General features: G+C 40.7%; 1 protein-coding gene across 1 annotated transcript in view; it reads right to left on the reverse strand.

Moving 5' to 3' along the window:
* Nucleotides 1–23,028, reverse strand: part of HTR4 (5-hydroxytryptamine receptor 4) — a 260,433-nt gene that overhangs the window by 217,020 nt on the left and 20,385 nt on the right. The gene's annotated exons all lie outside the window — the stretch shown is intronic.

Consider the following 23,028-nt stretch of genomic DNA (forward strand, 5'->3'; position numbering starts at 1 on the left):
TTTGCACGTATTGGTGTAAATCACTGCGCCCTCATTCACTCATGAATTGCAAGACTGAGCCCAACAGGGACTGAATACATTGAGTGTCAAGCTGTCTGAGCTGGAGTGAGAAAGGAACTTGAAGCTCACCTTGTGAAGTGGTTTTAATTTTTGTTTGCTTGTTATCTTTATAATCCCCCCCCCTTTTTCTTTCTACAGATGAGATCTTATGCAAAACTCTACCATATAAAAATACAACTGCTCCATGTGAAATGTTCCCTGATGCCCAGCCCTGCAGCCACTGATTGGAGTGCTTTGAGTTGGCTCCAAGTAAAGGGGCCATGTGATATACTGCCAAACTGGAACACTTTTGCCCATGAAAGGAGCCTCTACTAATAATTGTGCTGTGACAACAGATGTAAACTGAGACTGCTCCAGGCAAATCAGAAAGTATGGAACTCTACTTTTAAGGAATATAGTTTGGAAACTGTTGGCTCAGTCCAACCTCTGCATGCAAGAGATGAGGATTATAGCCCCCAGACTTTCTGCAACTTTACCCCCTGATGAGAACCAGGAAACTCCAAAGCAGTCAATCCATTGCCTCTGTCTAATCCACCTTGAAATAAACAAACTGGGAAATAACTGAATTTTTTTTAAATAAAAATTGAGTTAATGTTGGGCATCTCAAACCTCTGCAATTTCAGTACTACCTTCGTGGGTTTTGCCATAACTTATCATCTGTACTAGTATTTACTGCACATTGTTCTTCAAGTCACTTCACCTCTTATACTCAGACATCTACCTTAGCCTCATCCAAAGCAATAAGGTTTGTGACAATCATGGAGCTTTTGTGCTGGTCATAGTTTTTTCTAATACTCAATGAAACACACACACACAAAATCCTTAAAATGTTCATCTGTGTGCCTTCAAAATTACCCATATTCCACCTACTGTACTGTATTTTGCAAAGCCCTCACACTTAACAGAACTTTCTGTATTTTAGTAATTAACCATTTTATACTTGTTTCCTACAGCTCTGGTCTATACTAGAATCAAGTGTAAGATGACATCTGACTCAGCACAGCTCGAATTTTTTTTAATTTTAAGTTCAACACAGCAATACGCAATCTTGTTCTGTAAAAAGTGCTATGATTTCTAGGAACTTCACTGCTTACACAAGATGGTCACTTTGCTCCATTCAGTTCAGCCTTCATAATATGGACCTGTGGTTCAGTTTTAATGTATTGGTTTATAGATGCATTTACGTACAGTTTAGTCATGCAAAAGACTCCTACCAGTTATTTTTGAAAAGGCACATCTCATATGTCAGCAATAAACCCAGTGACATTAAATGATTCTACAAATATTTATTGAGCACCTGCCAGGTGCTAAGTCTTATCCAAACTGAGGAAAGTTAACAGCCTAGAGTTCTGACCTCAGGTTCCTTCATATTAGCAGGGGAGGCAGGCCAATAAGCAGACATTCACACTAAGAGATGCAATGTGCTATAGTAATGAAGGGTTCGACATCCTCTTCCTGCTGAGCAGCTTAGAAGGAGTGAAGTCCTGTGTTTGGAGCAGGTATAAAAATTATACTCAAGAAATCAAATGGGCAGGAATGGATATTTCTTTATTTTTCTAACAGAATTTAAACTTCTTTCTGAATCATCCTCCCCTCCAAAAAATATTTGCAGAAATGTATTTAATTTTGTTTTAAACTTAGGACTTTTTTTTACGCCCAAGGAATAAGCTGAAGCAATGCATAATTGAAATTCCCTATCAGGACTCTTCCCCTCACTCAGAGTTCTCCACTCCCTCTCTGTCCTGCAACGAAATCAGGGGAATGGGGAGCAAACATGGCATCATTGGGGTAGGGAGTGAGGAATATCAAAGCTGGGGGGCTTTCTCTCTGGGGCTCCAGGAAACTGTCACCAAGCTGAACTGATCAGTGTTCCCCTCACGCCCATCCCACTCACTCAGGCATCTCCCTTTGGCATTGCTTCTCTACTGCTCTCCTGCCATATGGACAAAAGTGCCATGCACCTTGCCAAAAATGAAGCTTACATCCTTCCCGTGCCACTTCTTGGCATCTACTCCCTGCTCCAGGGTGTCTCCCAAGCCTTTTGGGGTGTTTCCACATGCCTCCCACCCTCACCCCAGGTTTTGATATGCCACCCTACCCCCACACTGGCACGGCAGGAGTTGCTCTTATATCATATCCTCATCCTTTTTAATCCATGGTCGATATAAAATCTATGCTGAGATTTTCCTGGCTTGGCTCTTTACATGTAAGATTCAAGAAATATTCTTTCCCTTTCAGTAAAATAAGTTCTTTGGTTTTTGTATTTGCAAATGAACAGTGCTTTCCTATCGGATTATGTATTGTTTAACCATGAGCTGTAAAAATTCTAGAAACTTCTGGGCGTTAATTGAAATAAAAAACAACTGGCTTAGTATTTTTTTAAACACTTTCCCCACAAAACATTCAAAATCATCAAAGTAGTTTTTGTCAGAGATCTGAGTCATTAAAACCATCTTCCAGACTTTCTACATTTGAAAAGTTAAGGGCAGAGATAGGCAAATTAGTATTTGCTGAGTGTCAACAATACTTAGGCAATGTGCTAATAACACATTCAGCACAAAGAATGTTTTACATTCTCTACTTTCTTTAATCTTCATAATATATCCTTCAGGCAGAAATTATTCCCATTTTACAGAGGAAGAAAAGACTCAGAAGAGATTATACACTTTCCCAAGTTATCTGGCTACAAGTAATAAAGACAAGACTCACACTTGACACACCTAGTCCCAAAATTCTTTGCTTACTCCCTTTCCACAGTAAGCAAAGTACTGTCAGCCTAATGACGTAGGTTAAATTTCACGTCCTGCGTATATTGTTTATAACATATGATGTCCCCTGCAATAATTAATGGGTACAGTGTATTTATGACTTTTTTTGATTTGGGAGTAGGCATGATGTATTAACCTCAAATATTAGTGGTATTTGATAGCTGTAGCTTTGCTTTTCAGATCTACTGTTGGTCCTACCCTTGACTGGTTTGATGTGGAATCCTTGGTTACCAACAAAGAACCAGTGATAACATTATTGGGGAAATTAAACCTGCTGTTTGACAATCTGCTTTTCAACAGTTTCCAGGAGAGCATTACAGTGAAGAGAGGATTTCCTGAGTGGCCCCAACTCAGAGGAGGGGCTGCAAACGCTACTGAGAGCAGACTTCTTCACTGAGCATGAGGAGCCCCTGGGGGACCCGCGGAGAGACTCATAACTGACATCTGGCAGTTGAGCCGTGAGAGTCACCAGGGGTGAGGGCTCTGCAAGTGGGTAAAACTTTCTCACTATGAACATCCTCCCTGGCCCTGCAGGGAAGACTGTGATGCAGCTGTCTGCAACAAAGGTAACAGCATCAAGGAACTATTTCCTAAAGGCTTGGGAGCTGGGACGCTCCAGACCACAGGTGAAACAGCCACTCCATGATTAATGACGTATGACTCATCCACTTCCAGAAAGAATCTGAGTGGCCTATGATGATATGGGCAAGGAGCTAGGATTACATACAATGCTTTCCCCATGTTATGCATGCAATCAAAAATCTAAATTGACTCATATTTTGTAAAATGTACCTTTTTAATAATATAAGCCATACATCGTATATGTATAGATATAAATATAGATACTTGCGTGTCTGTGTGTGTGTGTGTTATGGGAGTTAGTATAGTTCAGAGAAGAAAACTAACCAAAATTAAGATATAGATTATAACACTGGCTTTTCTAGCAACACACTGCAAGTCATTGAATGCTTCTGGGCCTAAATTTCCTCAGCTTCAAAGCAAAAATACTAAACTTCTTATAGTGTCAGCTGGTTCACATTAATCATAAGATGTACCACATGTTTTTGTGACGAGCTACTTCATTCAGTTTCCCCAGAAAGCTAGGTAAGATTGGCCTTTCCCCTGTTCCAAATGCACTTGCCTGCATGACACTTATTGCCAGGGAAATAAAAGAATAATTCCCATAATTTTAGTAGCTAGTATTTGTCTGTTTCTTTTCATTCACTTTAAGCTCCAAGAGAACAGAGATTGCGCCCCCTTGTTCCTCATTGTCCCCCTGACCTGGTGCAGTACTGGCTCATGTGTTTTGGGGGATGAATTAAGATAATAAAAGACAATAACCTGTGAGAAAGATATTAGCTCTGAGATTCTGAAAATCAGCACTTTAACACATTAACTCTGATTTGCAACACTCTCACCATTCTTATAAGTCATCTATGACCTCAGCTGTCTAATCCAAAAGGCTACCCAACTGAAATGTCAGTTTTGATCCTTTTGGCCGCCTCTGCAGTTTCCACTACTGGCCATGCCCCTCTTGACCTCCGTGAAGAAGTCCCTTCATCTTTCCCCTGTGTCTCCAACTGCTCCTCTGTTTCCTTCCACAACTCTTCCCTCAGGCTTGCCCTACATATGATATTTCCTAGAATTCACCATCTCATCTCTTCGTCCTTCTTTCTTAACCTAGTCATCCTAGGATGTGAGCATATTGTAATAAATATATTGATTCATCCCAGTATTTACAAGATATGCACCAAAGAGGAGTTCAAATGTCTAGGGGGGAAATAATTGTTGAATGAGTGAGCTGATAAACTTCTATGACTTCAACCACCATCCCGCAGTGTCCCCATACATTGCCAGCTCTCTACCTCTCCCTAGACTCTAGATCAGTGTTTATTCATTTCCTTGGGCTGCCATAACAGATTACCACAAATTGGGAGGATGAAACTAATAGAATGTTATTCTCTCCCAGTTTTGGAGGCCAGAAGTCTAAAAAATCAAAGTGTTGCAGGGTTTTGTTTCATGCTTCCTTCCTAGCTCCTGGTGATTGCCAGCAATCTTTAGCGTTCTTTGGCTTGAGATGCATCACTCCAAACACTGCCTTTCCATCTTCTCTGTGTTTCTATGTCTCCTTTTTTGTCTCTTATAAGGAAACTCTCATTGGACTTGGGTTTACCTTAATCCAGCATGATCTCATCTCAATCATTATCTTAATTACATCTGAAAAGATCTTTATTCCAAATAAGGTCATATTTTAAGGTCCCAGATGGACATGAATTTGGTAGGGGACACCATTCAACCCACAACAGTTCACCCTCACCCTTCAAAATTCACATCCGTCCTACATGCAAAATACATTCACTCCACCCTAATATCTCCTAAAGTCTTCATCCACTCCAGCATCAACCTTAAGTCTCAAATCTCATCCAAATATCATCAACTCAAAAAAGTCCCAAATATCATCAACTCAGAAAAGTCCCAAATCTCATAATCTAACTTATTTAAATCAAGCATGGATGATACTATGGATTTCATCCATCTTGGGACAAAATTTCTCTCTATCTGTGTCCCTTTGAAAATAGAAAATAAGTTATCTGCTCCCAAAATGCAGGGACAGACATAGGAGAGAAATTCTCATTCCTATATGGGGGAAATGGGGAGAAATGAAGTGGTATCTGGTCCCAAGCAAGTCTGAAACCCAAGGGACAATTTCTATTGAATTTCAAGGCCTGTAAATAATGCTCTGTTGTTTGATGTTTGATAAATTTGACTATATAGAAATAAAAAGTCTACATGGCAAAGTAAACTATGAGCAAAATTAAAAGATAAATGACACATTGGAAAAAATGCAACTCATAAGATAAACCACATGTTGTTTCCTTAACATATAAAGAGCCTCTGAAAATGATAAAATTAAGACCAACACCTGTTAGAAAAGGGGGCAAAGAATAGGTGCAATATTCAGAGAAAAGGAAATTCTAGTAACTCTTGATTATATGAAAAGATGATTAACATCACCCATAAGGAGAGAAAATACACATTTAAACTTTGCCAAGATGAACAATGTGAGCTGGACAGCTTATCTGGAGAACAAGTTGACAGACCCAAACAAAATGACAAATGGGGCTACTTTTGACCCAGCAATTACACTTCTGGGAATTTATCCTACAAATCAATTAACAGACTTGCAAAATGACAAAGAACAAGGTTAATTACTACAGCACTGGTCATGAGAGCAAAACAGTAGAAAATATATGAGTGAACATTAACAGGGAACTGCTTAAATAAATCATGGTATATTATGCAGTCACTAAAAAATGAGAAAGCTTTCTATATAAAGACAAAAAATATTCTCCAAGATACATTGCTAAGTGAGGGGAACAAAGCAGTGTGCAAACTCTGTACAGAGGGTCTAAGTAACATAAGTATATATTTGCACATACATGCATGATGTATCTCTTGAAAGTTGTCCAAGAAACCATTGACATTGGTTGCAGAGATCTGGTTGGCCAGGGACCATGGTAACAGGAGTGTTTTCAATCTAAAATTTTTTTATTCCTTTTGAATTTTGAGCACTGAGACAAGTCTATCTATTATGATTAATTAATTTATTAATTAATTGGATTTTTAAAAAAGTTATTAGAGACTATTAGTTAAGTATGGTAGGTTGTGAATATGATTTATGTCTCCACCCTCCTGAAGCCCACTAAATAGACAGTACAAGATATTCCTTCAAAGTAATAAGTCAACAAGGGCAAAAAGAGGAGAAGAGGGGAGAATACATGTCTCCACCATGGGAGACCAGCAAAATCTTGGAAGGAGGGAGTAGTGGCTGTGGAACCATCCATCTAGGAACTGGGGTCCCAGGATTTCTGAGTGTGAGAAAAGGACAGAACCAAAACACAGGCAGAATACTAGAAAGACCAATGGCAGGGTAAGAAGTTTCTGGCCATTCAGAAATACTAAGATAGATAACAGAGGCTGCAGTTTTAAGAGTTGAAAGTGGTTGGCTCTAGGAATTGGAGCTAAGATTTAAATGACTAGGGCAGAGGACTGTTATTTTTCATTGTAAACTATAGCTTGAATTTTTAAACAGTATGCATGTATTATGACTTTGGAAAAAGTGCCTTACGAAGTTATTTTTAGTATTATCCACAATGTCATGCTAATATATTTGAATTTTCAGTAACATGGGTGAGCCTTTATAAAACCAGAAATGACCAAAAGTGACCAAAAAAGAAATAAGAGGTCTAAACTTACCAAGAAACCAAGGGAAAAGATAGTATTACCGGTAATTTTTCATTCAAATTTTCATTAAAAAAACTCCATGTTCTTAAATAACAAGAAAATTATTATAAGCAATTCATTTTATTATGAAACTATTCTAAATTGAATCTATGCATATAGGATTCATCCATATGGTAAGATAATTATTTTCTGTGATTAAACACATTTTATCCTATCATAGAAAAACTGGAAAAATTCAAAGAAAAATACTAATGCAAGGAAAGTAAAGGAAAGCAAAAACTATCAGAAAGACTTCTGACAAAATTCTCTATCAACCTTTGACAGAAATCAGACGGGTACTGGAAATAAAAGGAAAAATAAGATATGTTTTCTATCCTTCAGGAATTATGATATTTTAATATTAAAAAAAGGTAAAATGGATTGTTATTTAACATGCAAAAGAACATTTGATTAAAAAATTAATATTAAAATCATCTACTCATTGAGCAAATAACTATGGAATGATGTCTGTGACTCAGACACTCTTGGGAAGTGAATTGGGTAATGATGAGTAAGACCCTGGCCCTGAATTCAATAATTACGATCATCATCACAGTCATTATCACAATGGCAGACATTTCTTGAGCAATCCTAACATACTAAAGCTGAAAACCTTACATAGCAATAGTAACCAGAAGCTCCTCAGTTGTAATGAAAAAAGCAAGTAGGTAGATGAGACAGACTGGCAGGTCACTGGATCACAGGTGAGAGAACTGAGGGAACTGAGAGAGAACTTGTAGTAGTCAGGGAAAGGAGAGTCAGAGTTAGGAATTCTGGAGGTGGAGCAGTTACAGGTGAGGTCAGGTACTAGATGGCACATAGCAACGTGATACATGCATCCTGAGAAAATGAAAACTACCCAAATGCCCCAAATTAGAGTAAAATGAAATCTACTGTGGCACATTAAAGCAATGAAATACTATGTAGCCATGAAAAGGACTATAAGGGCCATAAAGATGTGTATAAAGATAATGCCAAGTGAAAAAATAAAGAGACTGCATAATCCTAAGGATTAGGACTGAATAAAATCTCCTTTTGCACACTGACAATTATAGGAAGAAATCAAAGACAAGGGGCTAATAACTTCAAAGATGCTTTGTTTTTTTTCATCCCCTTGTCGTGTTATGTAAGCACATACGTTTTTTTAAGAAGAAAGAATATGTGTGGCTACTCCTAAATGATCTCCTCTGCTAAATCAGAAGAGACCAGTCATGAGTCTAGAGTTTGCAAAGGTAACTTGCTTTGCTTTCTTAACTCTTGGGCCCACAATTAGCTATGCCTTATGCAAGGCTGAGGAAGCATTTATAAGTAAGACAGTTCTAATAAACTTCTTTTCAAGTCTCAGTCCAGAAATGCCTGCACATATCTGAAACAGAGAGGAAAAATGAACAAACTTACTGCTTTACCTTGAATATCAATGAGTTTGTAAAGTTGGAAGACAGTCTAAAAATTCAGTTTAGTGGATTTTAAATTCTGTCCCACAGAGATGGCTTGAGGATCACCTTTGGGAGAAAGGGGTGAGAAAGTGGACAGGCAAACTCAGTTCCTTTGTCTCTACCTGCCACCCACACTTCCCTCTGGTGCTTCAAACACACAAATAATTCAACCAGAGCAGTTTTACTAATATCTGCTTCATGTGCTGTGGTTTCCAAACCTGGTAGGATATGAGAATCCAATGGGAAGATTTTACAACATACAGAGTCCTAGAATAGACTCCTCATCCCAGACCTATTGAATCAGAATTTCTAATAACAGAGCCCAGCAATCAGAATCACTTTAAAGCTCTTCATGTAATTCTGCTGCAATCCAAATACAGAAAATCTCTCTACAGAGTACTGGAAAGAAAGACATATGGCCTTTGCTGAAATGTTTCCAGTTGTGGGAGCTTCTTCCCCACAGAAAGTATTTTTAATTACTAAAAGAGAATTAACTTCCCACGGAGCTGAACTCACTCTCTTTTCACCTTCTCATGCTACACAGAACCAGTGAGCGCCCTCATTCCCAGGACAGGTAAGGTGACAAAAGCTGGCTGCCCCCGACAGTAGAGCTGTCATTCTTTCTTTTGCTAACCAGTCCCATCCACTTTGCCATAATGGTCAACCAGATTCAAGATCAATCACAATTCCTCAACTTCTGGCCAGAGTTGTTGATCCAAGCCAATCCAGTCAGAGTACTTCTCCAAGATTTTTTTTAAAACTAAAGCCAGAATTGAGAATCTTCTCTCTGAAGCCATGGGGCTAGGAAAATATAAATCTAGGGCCACTGATGGCCATGTCTTTGACCTCATTGTAGTGGATGCTGTGATGGGCCAACAGATATGCCACCATATTCAGGACTGATAAATTGCATTTACTGCTTCAAGTATCATGAGCGTTGCCTGCTGGAGGCTCACAACTGAGTCTTTCCTCTGAGCAAAGGGAACTGCCCTGAACATGCTTATGCCCTCTCCAGGTGTAGCCAAGCCCACATGCAGTGACTGTGAAATGTAAAGCTCTGGCTCCTGTGTCTGAATCCAGGACAACCCTGAAGAGCTCTCCCGGCTTCAGATCCCCCCACAGGGTAAGTGGACTGATGCCTCTGTTATGAGAGCAGAGTATCCCAACATGTCCCTCCACCCAATCCCACCTCCTTCACTCCTCCACAAATGTTGTTTCGAAAAACACTCCAAACAAATCTCCACCTTAGAGTCCGCTTTTCCAGAAAACCCAGCCTACGTCACTATGGAGGAATCCCAACTGTAGAAGGAGGAAATGGGGCTGTGCAGTGACAGCTGAGATGGGAGACACCCAGAGTGAACTAATAAACTGGTGGCTCCCCAGCTTTCTTCTCCCGGACTCTCCAATTGTGCATCATCATCATCACACATCGTTCCAAACATCTCACCGTCCTGATCACGTGATGCTCAGAGTGCAATTGCCCATATGTGGATGTGTTAAAGTATGGAGAAACTGTACACTCATTGTACTTCCATTAATTTAGCCAAAGATTAGCTCAGCTTTTTTGCAGTCCAAAAATTCAGTTGGTTTATTAGAGCTTATGTTTATCAAAGACTCCTACATCACTTTCTGTCAAGCCAGCTCCCCCTCTCTGCATCCAAACATCATTTTACTCTTCTCAAAAAGCTGCCTCAACTTTATGACTGGCAATATTTCTTACCCCTTCTAAATACAAGCTCCAAACATGAGCCAAGATATGAAAGGGTTGGGGGAGGAGGGGAGGTGGGGAGGGTTTTTCTTTTTCAGTTTATAATATGAAAGTAAGTATTGTGAACACACTTTTTTTTTCAAAACTGCACACAATGTTCACCCATCCCATGTTCAGTCTCCTTGAGAATTTTAGGGGACATCTCTTTTATGGTGACTTGAAGTTCTTATAGTTCTTATTTGGAACTTCTACTCATATCTAATGTGTGTTGTGAAAGTAACAGAAGTCCCAGAGACATTCACTTTTCCAGTAATGTAGCTATATTTGACAATTAGATGCCTTGGTGATCAAGACCTTGGTGAGAAAACTGAAGTGATGACAGATCTGGGACAGGTTTATTTTCTTTAATATCTAATTATGAAATGTTTGGAGCTAAATGGGACGTTAGAGACCATCTAGAGCCTGAATGGCAGACACCCCGCTCCCCTGACACTCTTACCCCTGGAGCCAGTGGGGGACCCAGTGCTCTGCATACAGAGACCCAGTACTGTCACTTTCCCAAAGGATCTTCTTCCCCGGGGCCCAAATCAGACCCCATAATTCTCAGCATCCCACATCAGACAGCAACTACCAATTAGCTGATTCTGGCAAACTAGATGAACTTTATTTTCTTTATCTATCCTAATCAATCTGATCTCTTAAAGTAGTGAAATCACTGACCCAAATTTATATCATGGTTAATAACTGAGCTTAAACTCCTGATTCCCGATTCAGTGTTCTCTCCATCTGCCCCTTTCCGAAAATTCTCCAGTCTTTTCAACTATTATAAATCTGCAAACCGATCATCAATGCAGAATGCTGGCATAACTTCAACAGGTACGTCTTCCATTACTGAACATCTACGTAGCCATTGCTCATCATTCCATGACGCATATGAGAACACGGAGGCCATCCAGAGGAGAAAAAGTGGTGGAGCTAGGCGTCAAACACTTCAATGATAATAATAAAATGCTAAGACAAATAGAAACATGCCTTGTACTCAGTGACTCATTGCTCTAAGCTAATACCAGAATGGCCCCACCTCACTATTAAAAACTTGAGAGAGAGGGGGGAAAATACAATTCCATATATGTCTGTCTCTTTGGTAACCACAACAACCACCCATAAATGGGAAGTGACTCTTGACCAATGGTTTTGTTTGAGTTTGAAGCCATCCCTCTGGTTCCTGAGCTATCACTTGGAGCCTTAGAGAAGCAAGTAAGTGGCCCTTGGGGTATTTGGTCCCCTTGAAAATTCTAGATCTCTCTAGCACCAGCACTATTTTCCCCATGCCAGCAGGATGGCAGAGCTGTAGGCAGGATGGAAAACAACTAGCTGGCATGATGTGTCCTGGGAGCCAGTCAGAAATTACAGGATGATGTGTCAGGATCCAGGAAAAGATGGGCGTGATGATTGTATCATGCTTTCTCCTTGGCACAGGAAGAACACACCTGAATCTCCATCCTCCACCCCAGAGGGTCTGAATGCGAAAGAAGAATGAACCTGAGGGATATAAGACACAATCCCACCACTTAACAAATGAGAATGAGGCCCAGAGAGTGGAAGACATGAAGCTGAGGTCACACAGCAAAGATAGCTGATGTTTTTAAGAGCAGGTTCTTTGAGGAGTAAAAAGAAAGGAGCTAGGAACATGAAAACAATGGAAGCAGTGCTAAAGGGAAATGATTAATGCAGTGAAACACCACTTGGCCTTTATAGATCTACTCTCCATGGAAAGCAGAAGTCCCATCCCTAGCCCCTACCCGGCCAATGGGTCTCCCTTCTTCCCCAGCTGACTCTTACGAGGCAGAATGCTAGCTACAAAGTGACTCACCTTGGAAACAGACTTTGTGACTCAGTCTTCACTTTCTGACCACTAAAACAAAAGACTTTAGGGAATTTTACTATTCTATGACAAGATGGCGAGAGAAGGGTCCTCCTTGCATTAAAGATAAACAGGTAGTTTGTGGATCAGCTGAGAGATTGCATGAAATAAAAGAGGAAGTAATTCATAATTAATGTTTCAGGCTAGCGTCAACACTCAGATGTACTATCCTTTTTAATCCTCATCACAACCCCATGAGTAAAAATGGTTATTTTATGTTTTCAGAAGCTAAGGGACAGAGATGACAAGCAACTGGAAATGGAGTTTAGAAGAGGTCAACTTTTCGAAAGAGATGCCCAAGTGGGCAGAGCCAGGATTCCAAGTCAAGTCATCCTGGTTTCCTCTGCCCTCCATCCTTGTTTCCCAAACCCCTTACCCTACTATAGCACTTTTCACGTGGTTATGGCATAATCATCTCTTATTTTATCAACACAATAGTTCTGTAGGGGAATGGGTAGCAGAATATTTGTCACATTTGAAAAAAGACAGATTTTGGAGATAAACAATCTATGTGGCCTTGAGGAAATCACATCCTGTATGTAAGCCTCAGTCTTCTTCATCTATAATATGGGAGTAATAAGAGCATCTACTTGAAAGATTTGCTTTAAAAATGAAATGAGATAATGAAACACTTTGTATAAACTGCTAAGTGTCATTCAGTGAAAAGTGAATAAGAGAATGACAGAATGGCCAAAGGACAAGCCAAAACTAACCCAAAGAGCCTAGTGTAAAATCATTACTTGGCTCATAGCAAGTAGTCTGTCATCTATGGTAACATCTGTTATCTACATAATGCCTAAAACTCTGTAGCTTGTATAGAGTCTTTTGGAACATAATTCTTTTTAAACCAATAGCCATGTTTTGAACCTTTTCCTTTATCTGGTGTAGCCATTTATGGTTGTCAGACTATAATACATATGTTAGGGAAGTTGCAGCAGCCGACATTAGAAACTTTACTTAATGCTAACACCACTCTTCTGAAGTGGGCACTGGTAGTTATGGGAACTGAGACACGAGGATTTCTGGCTCCACAGCTGGTAAGTGGAGGAGCTGAGTTTGAACCTCGGTCTGCTCTGCCTCTCAGACCCACTGAGGACCCTGCTTTGATAGAGAGCCACAGCTTTACTGCACCCTAAGCAGACATCAGACCTCAGAATTACCCACTCAGGAAAGAGTGGTGTTCAGCCTAGAGGAGGAAGACTGACAACTCCTTCCCTGAACTCTACGGAGCTGCCCTGGTGATGCGGACAAAAGCCTCCCCGTGTTGATCCAGGCTTCACTTCAAAGAATTTCTCTGCCCACTGTGAACAGATCCTCTTGCTGCTCTGAGTCAGGCCTCTTATTTCTTTCTCATTTTTCTCCCTAACATATTTTTCCATAGTGCTTTTTCTGAACTTTTCTTTCCTTCAGTCCTCAAGTCACCCCACAGGACACTACCCTCTCCTTTCTCTCCAGCCCCACTTCCTAGTTTTTCTCTCAGCCTATGGCTTACTTTTGCTTTAACCCCAGCCTCCCTCCTGCATGAGTCACAGCCCTCCTTGTCCTTGGACAACCGAGTAGCATAAGGTTTGGGGAGAAGTTTCCAGTGTCTAACTTTCTGAATTTAAACCTAGTCTCTGCTCTTAGGGGCTGTGTGACCCTGGACAAGCAACTTTTATTATCTGACCATTATGTAAGCCTCAAAGAAACTGCCTCATAGAACCACCATGAGGATTAAAGGAGATAACTGGCACAGGGCACGTTATATGTTAGCACTGTACTAGGCACATCTGACTCAATCATTTGTATTACCCTCCTTCCATCTCTCCTCACATCTCTAGGGAAAGATCTCTCTCTCTCTCTCTTTTTTTTCCTTAAGCTACATCCTCCATTTCTTCACTTTTCCAATCTTCCGCAGGAACCTAGTCCCAGAGCCACTCTTCCCCTTCACAGCACCATTGACCCCCTCTTCACTCCTCCTCTTGGACCCCCATCTCGGTAACAGACAACACCACCCCTACAGGTAGCCCAGGCTGAAAACCTGAGAGTCGTCTTTCTCCTGTGCCTCTACTTGAGTCGCTCATAGTCACCAAGACCCATGATTCTTCTCTACCGCCTCCCTGGCTTTACATCTTCCTTGCATGTCTGACTGTCTGCCTTGCTGTGGATCTCCCTTCCTTCATCACCCTCCCTGTCTGACCTTGCCCCTGTCCTCTCTGTGTTCTCCATCCTTGGAGAGCCCTTTCCTCTCCCTGTATCTATCCCTCAAAGCATGACTTATTCAGGTGTCTCTTACCATGTACAGTCCATTTTCAAGTCTCATAGTCTTCCTAGTTTTCAACATTATTATGCATTTATGTTTTCTCCCTGACTTATAAGCATCTCAAGTCTATATCTCATATGTCTACACATCCTCTTACAGTGCCTTATAGAGTTCCAAAAACAGAAAGAAAAAAAAAACTGAAAATATGTACTGGTTGATTGATAAAGAATCAGTCACAAGTTTAGGAAAAAGGAGGTATCTGATTAAAGAATTATATCAGCTAACATTTTCTCCATCCTTATTATGTGCTAGGCAATGAAGTCAGTGCTGGAAAAAAAAAACAATTAAATGAACAAATAGTATCTTCTGCTGTGCCAAACATCTTACACACATTGTTCATTTAATCTTCATAATAGCTACAAGCAGTAAGTACTTTCATTATACACACTTTGCAGAAGAGGTTAAGTGATTTGCCCATTGTCACACCAGAAATGAACATGAGAGCTGGACACACTTCTGTTTACCAGTGAATTCAGCTCAACATTTATTAAGGCCTCCCATCTCCTTTTTTTCCCCAAAAAACTTACTCAAGACCTACAGACTCCTTAAAGTGACTGTAGGTAACTTTAAGAAGTCAGGTAAGTGTGTAGCCCAAGGTTTTCTCAGCCTCAGTGTCGCTGTCCCACTGCCTGCAAACCAGAACATGCCTAAAGCTCAGTACAAACAACAAATAGCACCTACAACTACATTCAGAAGCCACTGAGACTGCATAGATTCTTCATAAGAAACAAAGTTAGTATGATGAAGGATAAAATTGCATTTTTCCTTGAAAAATAATAAAAAGCATGATAAAGTTTTCATTACTATCAAACTGAAATACTCTAAAGAAAGCAATGTATCTCAAAGTTTTAATGAGTTGTGCCAATCAGAACTAGAAGGTAGCTAGCCTCCAGTGCCCTTTATGTGTCCTTTGCTTGTGCCAACGGGCTATGGAATGATAAATAAAATACTGTTCCTGTCTTCTCAAAGTTACAGTTTAGTGTCGGGTTACTGAGATGAGTGTAATAATAAAAATAATCAGGCGGCCCTATTTATTAAAACAATTAACCCTGTGGGAGAGAAACATGAATAGAGGCCGTGTTACTCAATGAAATCATGCAAACAACCAGAATTTGAACCTCAACTAACCATTTTTATTTATTCACTTATTCCACAGGTATTTCCTGAATTCCTACTATGTGGCATCCATTCTTCCAGGCTCTGGGGATAGAGTGATGAAGAAGGCAAGTGAATTCCCTTCCCGTTTGGGTCTCACCTTCTGATGGGAGAGGAAGACAATAAATAAATTAAATAATGATTGTATGCCGTATAGGAAGTACTGGTAAGACTATGGAGAAAAAGCAGCAGAGCAGGGGGTAAGAAAATAGTCCATGAAGGAAATGGGGCTTGAGGTCCAGAGGTCGAGGGTGACCTCACTGGGAAGGTGATCTGTGAGAGAATCCTGAGCAAAGAAAGGGAGTGAACCGCCTGGGGTTCTGGACTAACAGCATCCCAGGCGAAGGGGAGAGCAAGTGCAAAGGCCCCAAAACAAGAGTGAGTGTGCCATCTTTGAGGGAAGGCCGGTGTAACTGGGAAGATGTAAAAAGGGGGTGGAAATTAGGTCAGAGAAGCAGGTAGGGCAGATCATTAGACTCTGGGGAGTACGTATTTTCTTCTGCAAGTTTTAGGAAACATCAGACATCTCTGAGCAGAGGAATCACACGTATGACCTATGCTTTTAAAAGACTACTGTGCAGCTGGTTGTTACACAGAGCTATTCATGAGAGACTGGGTGACTGCTGAAAGAGCTGGAGTTTCGTGGCTTGTCACAGTTCATCCGGGATGATTTCACTAAGGGATGAACGAGGATCCCAGTGAAAGGAGGGCAGCTTGGTTCATAGGAAGGAGGAGGCCATTCTTGGTGATGGCAAATACATATGTGGTGACGTAGGCAGAAGTCACTAAGCTGTGCAAATTAGCATTTCCCAAGGAATCTTATGCTACCACTAGTTTCAATGTGTGTGAATAAAAGTCACACAATACAGGGTCAAGTCGGCCTGGGAAATGCTCTGCTTCCCTCTTCCCGCTTTACTGGGGCTTTCGCAGAACCTTGAGGGTGCATGTGGACTCTGACAGGGATCCCCCAACGTTATTCAACTGCAGGACTTTTCACATAAAACACACATTGGGAAACCCCAGTGTAACGACTTCAGCTTGATACCAGCTACGACCTATTTTGAGATGAAAACAGAGATGTAATGAGTAATAGATGTTGAAACAAGGGACCAGGCATTTGGGGTTGATGTGAGGCCAATGTAAACTTACCAGAGTTTGATCAAGTTTGTAACAAGTAAAAACATGAAAAGGTCACTTTTGCTGTCCTGTTTAGAACTGTAGCATAGAACAGAGGTCTCCAAATGTTCAAGGAAGTTTGCAAGATGATCCACAGGAGTGTGGGAAGAAAATATTATGTCTGTTTATATTTATGTTGTTTCAAAAAAAACATAAATAAATTAATACTCTAATACTTAATACATGGATTGAGAGTGGCACGTATATTATGATTTATAAATATATACACTGGGCTTGGATGTTCAAAAATGTTGTGGATACTATGCTGCACACCAGAAATTAACAGAACATTGCAAACCAACTATACTTCAATAAAAAAAAATTTTTTTTTAATGTTGTGGACAGGGATAAGTGTATGATCACAAAAAGCTTAGAGGTTGCTAGATGAGATGACCTGGAGAAGGAAGTGTCAAGTACTTGTACCAAGGTGTGGTTGTGAAAGTGAAGAGGAAGGAATAAAATTAGGAACCTGGAGTGAGTGGTATTCATGGGCAGAGGGTGCGGGGGAGCCAGAGGTGGTCAGCAGCAGCAACTATGACAAACTGGATGTGGGGGGGAATGAATAATGAATCCAAGGCTAGGAGCTCTGGACATAGTTGAAGTTCGTGTTGGGGAAATTGAGAAGGAATTGGAAGAGGAGGCGAAGCAATCATTATGCACCCATACTGCAGCACTAATTGTAGTATTTAGCCCATTATCCAGGACATAGTAAGTGATCAATAAATGTTGGCAAGACGAATGCAAGAGTGAGTAAATGAATCAATAAATGAGTATGTGCAGAGGACTCAGCAAAAGAATATGGGCTAGGAAACTCTGGGCAAAACGAAAATAATCTTCCAGATCAGGATTACACACCATGTCATTTCCCAAAAATAAAAAAAACATAGCAACCTCTGATCTTTGTTAACTTGTTTTTAACATGAGATCAATATTACTTTCAAAAGAGCAATTATACTTGGATGTATCTCTACTTGTTTTTATGATAGTTTTTAAAAACTGTTATGTCACATAAGTTCATTGTAGAAAAATCATAAAATGCAGACAAAACCAAAAAAAGTTTATCATACCACCACCCAAAGATAACCCAGGTGTATTTTTATAAAAATAGGCTTACATTATATATACTACTTTGTAATTTTCACTCAGCAGTATGTTCTGAGCACCCATGTCAATAAATATGCCTTCAGGAAGTCATCTCAACATCTGCATAATATTCTGTCAAATGGAGCTACTGAAATACGCTCAACCAAGCCTCTGTTATTCCACCAGTAAGCTTATTTTTGCTAGTTTGTTTTCATTATAAGAATGATGCAATAAATATACAGCAACTATGTATTTGTCCATATTCTTAATCAGTTCCCCAGACATAATACCTGGAGGTTGAATCGCTGAGTCATTTTAAACATATTTGATATGCATTTTCAAATTGCCCTCCAGTAATTTTGAGTGAGATTTCATAACCCATGTGAACCCTTTAGCTTAAACTGCACTTTCACATCTACTTAGACTTTGATTTCTGCAGCAGCCCCATGAGCAGGTCTCATTGTCCCTATTCCACAGGCGAAAAAGAATTCCAAAGCAGTGGGAGCCTTTCTCAAGGGTACACAGCTCTCACACCCGGCTTCCACGAGGGCCCTCCCCACGTCACTGGATGAAATGCCAAAATGTCAATGAAAAATACAGTACCCTGATCTGTACTTTCCTCTCAACTGCAAAATACACTAGCTCAAGTTTCCAATGAGGGTGTTTCAAAATTAAACAATTGTTAGATAGTGCCTGTTTGACATTAAATTCTCTTTCCCGGTAGAGAAGCCTTCCTAACTTCTTGCCAAATAACTAACTTTGCTCTTGAGTAAGTCCCTTTGACAAAATGTGATTGCTTATAACTAGCGCCTCGCTGCCAGTACTTTGTGGTGCTTGGATAGTCTTGTGTACATTTAAGCAGAAAAGGGGATCAGAGAAATACAGAGTTCAAAAGAGCCTTGCAGGTCATTTCAATTGCATCCAAGCAAGCGGAGAGAAGAAAGTCTGTCTGTGTCTAACTGGGAAGTGACTTGCCCAGGGTCTCACAGTCAGTGAATAGCAGAGATGGGATCAGAGTGGGGAGTCCCCTGACCTGCCCAGCCAGCTCCAGTTAACATCACAGAATCTTGTGATTAGTTTGTACCATAAAATCACAGTCTAGCCACATAATTTTTCATCTGAAGAAACTGAGGCCCATCAAGGGGAAGTAACTTACTCAATGATACCCAGGTAATTAGCAGTAGAACTTGGGTGAGACCCAGGTGTCCTGACACTCAGTTATGAGGCTGATCCCAGACTCAGCTTGGCCCCATCAGAATCCACACCAGGATCAAAAGCCAGGACCAGGGTGGGTTGAGTGAGGCACTCACCTCAAGTGCAGATTTTAAGGGGACACTGAGATAATATTTTCATGCAGTATTTGATTAAAAATCAAAATTAATACAAAATATCCATAATGAAAAAAAATCCAACCTTGTATTTGCATGATTCACCTTGCTGACCTCAGCCTAATTTTACCTCTGCTGGAGCCTAGCCTTATTTAAAATTTGGATATCTTGCTCATCGTGGATACATTGCATTAATTTGTGCCCGAAGCAAGTGCCTCACTTACCTCACCTTCATTCCAGCCCTGTCAGAGGACCTCCAGTGCCTGGGCCTGAGGACACCTAAAAATAAGCCTCCAGTGCTGGGACAGATTGCTCACAAGGAGCTACAGGCCTATGGCTAATGGGACTGATCACTTAAACAGAACAGCCCTCTAGCTGGGTTCTGGGGCCACGGAGAAATGACAACTAAAGAAATTTTATGGACTCAAAGTTGTCAATAACTCAAGTTCTCATGATACCAACTCGAGCCATTCAAGAATTAATCGTTCAGGAATCTGTGCAAAGTCAGCTGTTTAAGCACTGGGTGTGATGAACTGGTTTGTCAACTAATAGGAAAGAAATCTGGGCCTTTTAATTGACCACAAGCTTAACATGAGCCCATGATAGGAGGTGACTGCCAGAAACACAAATGGAATCTCGGGCTTTACTCATGGGCTCATGGTATTCAGGAGCTGAGTCTAATCCCACAGGAAGTCAAAGCCAAGAGAACATATTTTGGCCCCTCTGGAGGGTTGCTATTTAAGGCTAGGAGGGTGTTTGTTACAGTTTGAGTTGTGTCTGCCACAAAAGAAGCTGAAGTCCTGACTCACCAGTACCTGTGAATGTGACCTTATTTGGCAGCGGGGTCTTCGCCCATGAGGAAGTTAAGGTAAGGTCGTTAGGAAGGACCCAAAGCAATATGACCACCAGTTATTATAAAAAGGGAAATTTGGACACATGGGTGGACACACACACCATTTGCAGGTGAAGGCGGAGATCGAGGTGAGGTATCTTCAAGTCAAGGAATGCCAAAGATTGCCAGAAAACCACCTAGGTGAGAAGAGAGAGGGACATATTCTTCCTCAAAGTCTGAGGAAGGAATCAACCCTGCTGACACTTTTGATTTTGAACTTCTAGCCTCCAGAACTGTGAGATAATAAATTTTTGTTATTTTAAGCTGCCCAGTTTATGGCATCCTGAGGAAACTAATACGGTGGTCAAGAGAGCATTCTTGTCCCTGAAAGAAGCTGGGGAAAGCCCTCCATTCAGATTCTCATAGACAAAGCCATTTCCATACTCATCACAGGGCTCAGGACACAGTAGGCATGCAGTGACTACTTATTAGGAAAGAAAGGAATTTCAAAGCAATCCACTACTCCTAGAGGGGAAAAGGAGAGGTTGACATGCTAGGTTACCTTCCTTCACCTTCTCACCCATACTAAGCATGAGCCATTTTAACCTCATTCTATTTTCAGGGGATGAATCACAGGATGCCAGACACAGACAGCATCACAGAGATTATGGAGAAGCCCTCCACTCTACAGATGAGGAAAACTGGATTTAACAAGGAAGAGACTAGTTCTTTCCATATGCATGTCTCCCCCTCTTTCAGGAGAACACTTTTTCCCTTTTTTCCATCATATGTTAACATATTTTCTAGTACTTTGCTGTCATCAACAGATTAAAATTTAAATGATAAATTATTCTAGTCCACCAGAATGTAGGAAAGATATGCCTGCTGGTGGTTCTCATGAAGGAATAGCAGTATCTAATACTTAGGGAGAATTTATTTTGTGCTAGGCCCCCTGCATAAAGTTCTTTGACTGAATTATCCCATTTAAGGCCCTAAGCAATGCTACTGGGTAGGTTTTATTTTATCCCTGACTTATCTGACAGGTCCAGAAAAGTAAAGAAGAAACACCTGCCCAAGTGGTAGTTTAGATTTAAACCAAGGTCTGATGGTTTTTGAGGTCCATGTTCTTAACCTCTCTGTGTGCTGGGATGGACAGGCTTGAGAAGCCATAAAACAGTGGAAAGAGGTCTGGGCTGGGAACCAGGGAACTTAGGGGCCATCTGGGCCCAGCCGCCAAACTACTTGGAACCTTAAGCAGATTTCTGCACCTTCCTAGGCCTTAATTTCCTCATCTGCAAATCCAAGTGACTGGGTGTTGAGGTTTTTCCTTAGTGAATCATACCTTTATTCATTCATTCCACAAATATTTATTGAGTGCCCATTCTGCACCAGGACCATTCCAGACACTGAGAATATAATGATAATCAACATAGACAAAGTTCCTATACTCATGGAGCTTGTATTTTAGGCATGTTGCGGGGGTGAGACATACAGTATAAACAGGTTAAAAGTTCAAGAAAGAGAAAAGCCCATGAAGAAAATAAAGTAAGGTAAGAGATTGAAAGTGACAGGTGCAGGATGATGGCTATTCTATATGGGGTGGTCAGTGAAGGCACCCTAAGGAGGGGAGATCTGAGCAAAGAACAGGATGATGAGAAGGAAGAAGTAAGAAATGAGTACACACAGGCTATGTGGAATTGGGACTAAAGGTGTTAATGCCTCAAGAGGGGCGACAGCTATTGGGCTATTCAATAACTATTGAAAAATGCCTCAAATTTAAATCAGATGCATACGGAAGCTGCGTTTAAGCCCGTCCCTCACTTTGACAGTAAACCTTTCATCATGAATCCAATTTCATGATGTAATTTTAGTATACTCTAGTAGCCTCAAATTATATAATTTGCTCAGGTTCAATTGAAATTACTAATTGTTCTAAGCCTGACTGAGTGACTCCTGGACAGAGCAGGTTACAGGAAAAGAGCAGCAAGAGGTTAGGAGACATTATTGCTGGTGTGTCAGCTAATGAGGTTTAAAAATCTCTTTACTGAAAGATCTCAGATGATCTGGGGTCATTCAGATTGTATCTGATCCAAGACATGGTTTCTGAGGTCCACAGATTCTTCCTCTTACAGAGATTTGCCATCTCCTTGCTTCTCTCTGTGTCCACCACCATTGCTAAAGTCCAGGCCACCACCATCTTTCATCTCCGTCCCCATGCTTGCCCCCTTCCAATTCATTCTCCATATTGTAGCCAAGGTGGTATTTCTGAAAGGAAACTTCTATCATGTCATTGTTCCCCTGAAACCGAAACGTCCCCCCAACAGTGGTGGCTACACATCTCATAATGGTGGTGGTTACACAATTGTATGCATTTGTCAAAACCCACAGAACTACACATCTAAAGAGAGTAAATTTTACTGTATGCAAACTACACCTCAAAAAACTCGACTTTAAAACTGTCTAATGATAGTCTTTGCTCTCTAGGTGAAAAAAAAAGAAACCTAACTTCCATGGTTAGATGTTCATTCTCAGCATGGACTCAAAGCCCAGCCTCATAGTATCACCTCTTAACTGTGTAACCTTGGCCAAGTCATTTAAACTCTTTGTACTCAATTGCCTTATTTGTCAGAATGAGATAATAATAGTACCTACCTCTTAGAGTTTTCATAAAGATTAAATGAGTTAATTCCTCACTTAGAACAGAGCCTGTTGCATGAGTGTTCATTAAGTGTACAATATTACTAACAAGACTTATAGTACCCGATATTAGTTCTATATTAGGCAAGGGTTGCCAAACAAAGGACTCTGGACTCAGTAGCTTGAGCAACAGAAATGTATTGCCTCACAGTTCTGAAAGATAGAAGTCCAAGATCAAAGTCCTCTCACTGGCAAGGCTGGTTCCCACTGAGGGCTGCAGGGGAATCCGTTCCAGACTTCCCTCCTAGCTTCTGGTGGTTTTCTGGCAATCTTTG

The sequence above is a fragment of the Camelus bactrianus genome, chromosome 3 (assembly GCF_048773025.1).
Source record: "Camelus bactrianus isolate YW-2024 breed Bactrian camel chromosome 3, ASM4877302v1, whole genome shotgun sequence".
Taxonomy (NCBI): Eukaryota; Metazoa; Chordata; class Mammalia; order Artiodactyla; family Camelidae; genus Camelus; species Camelus bactrianus.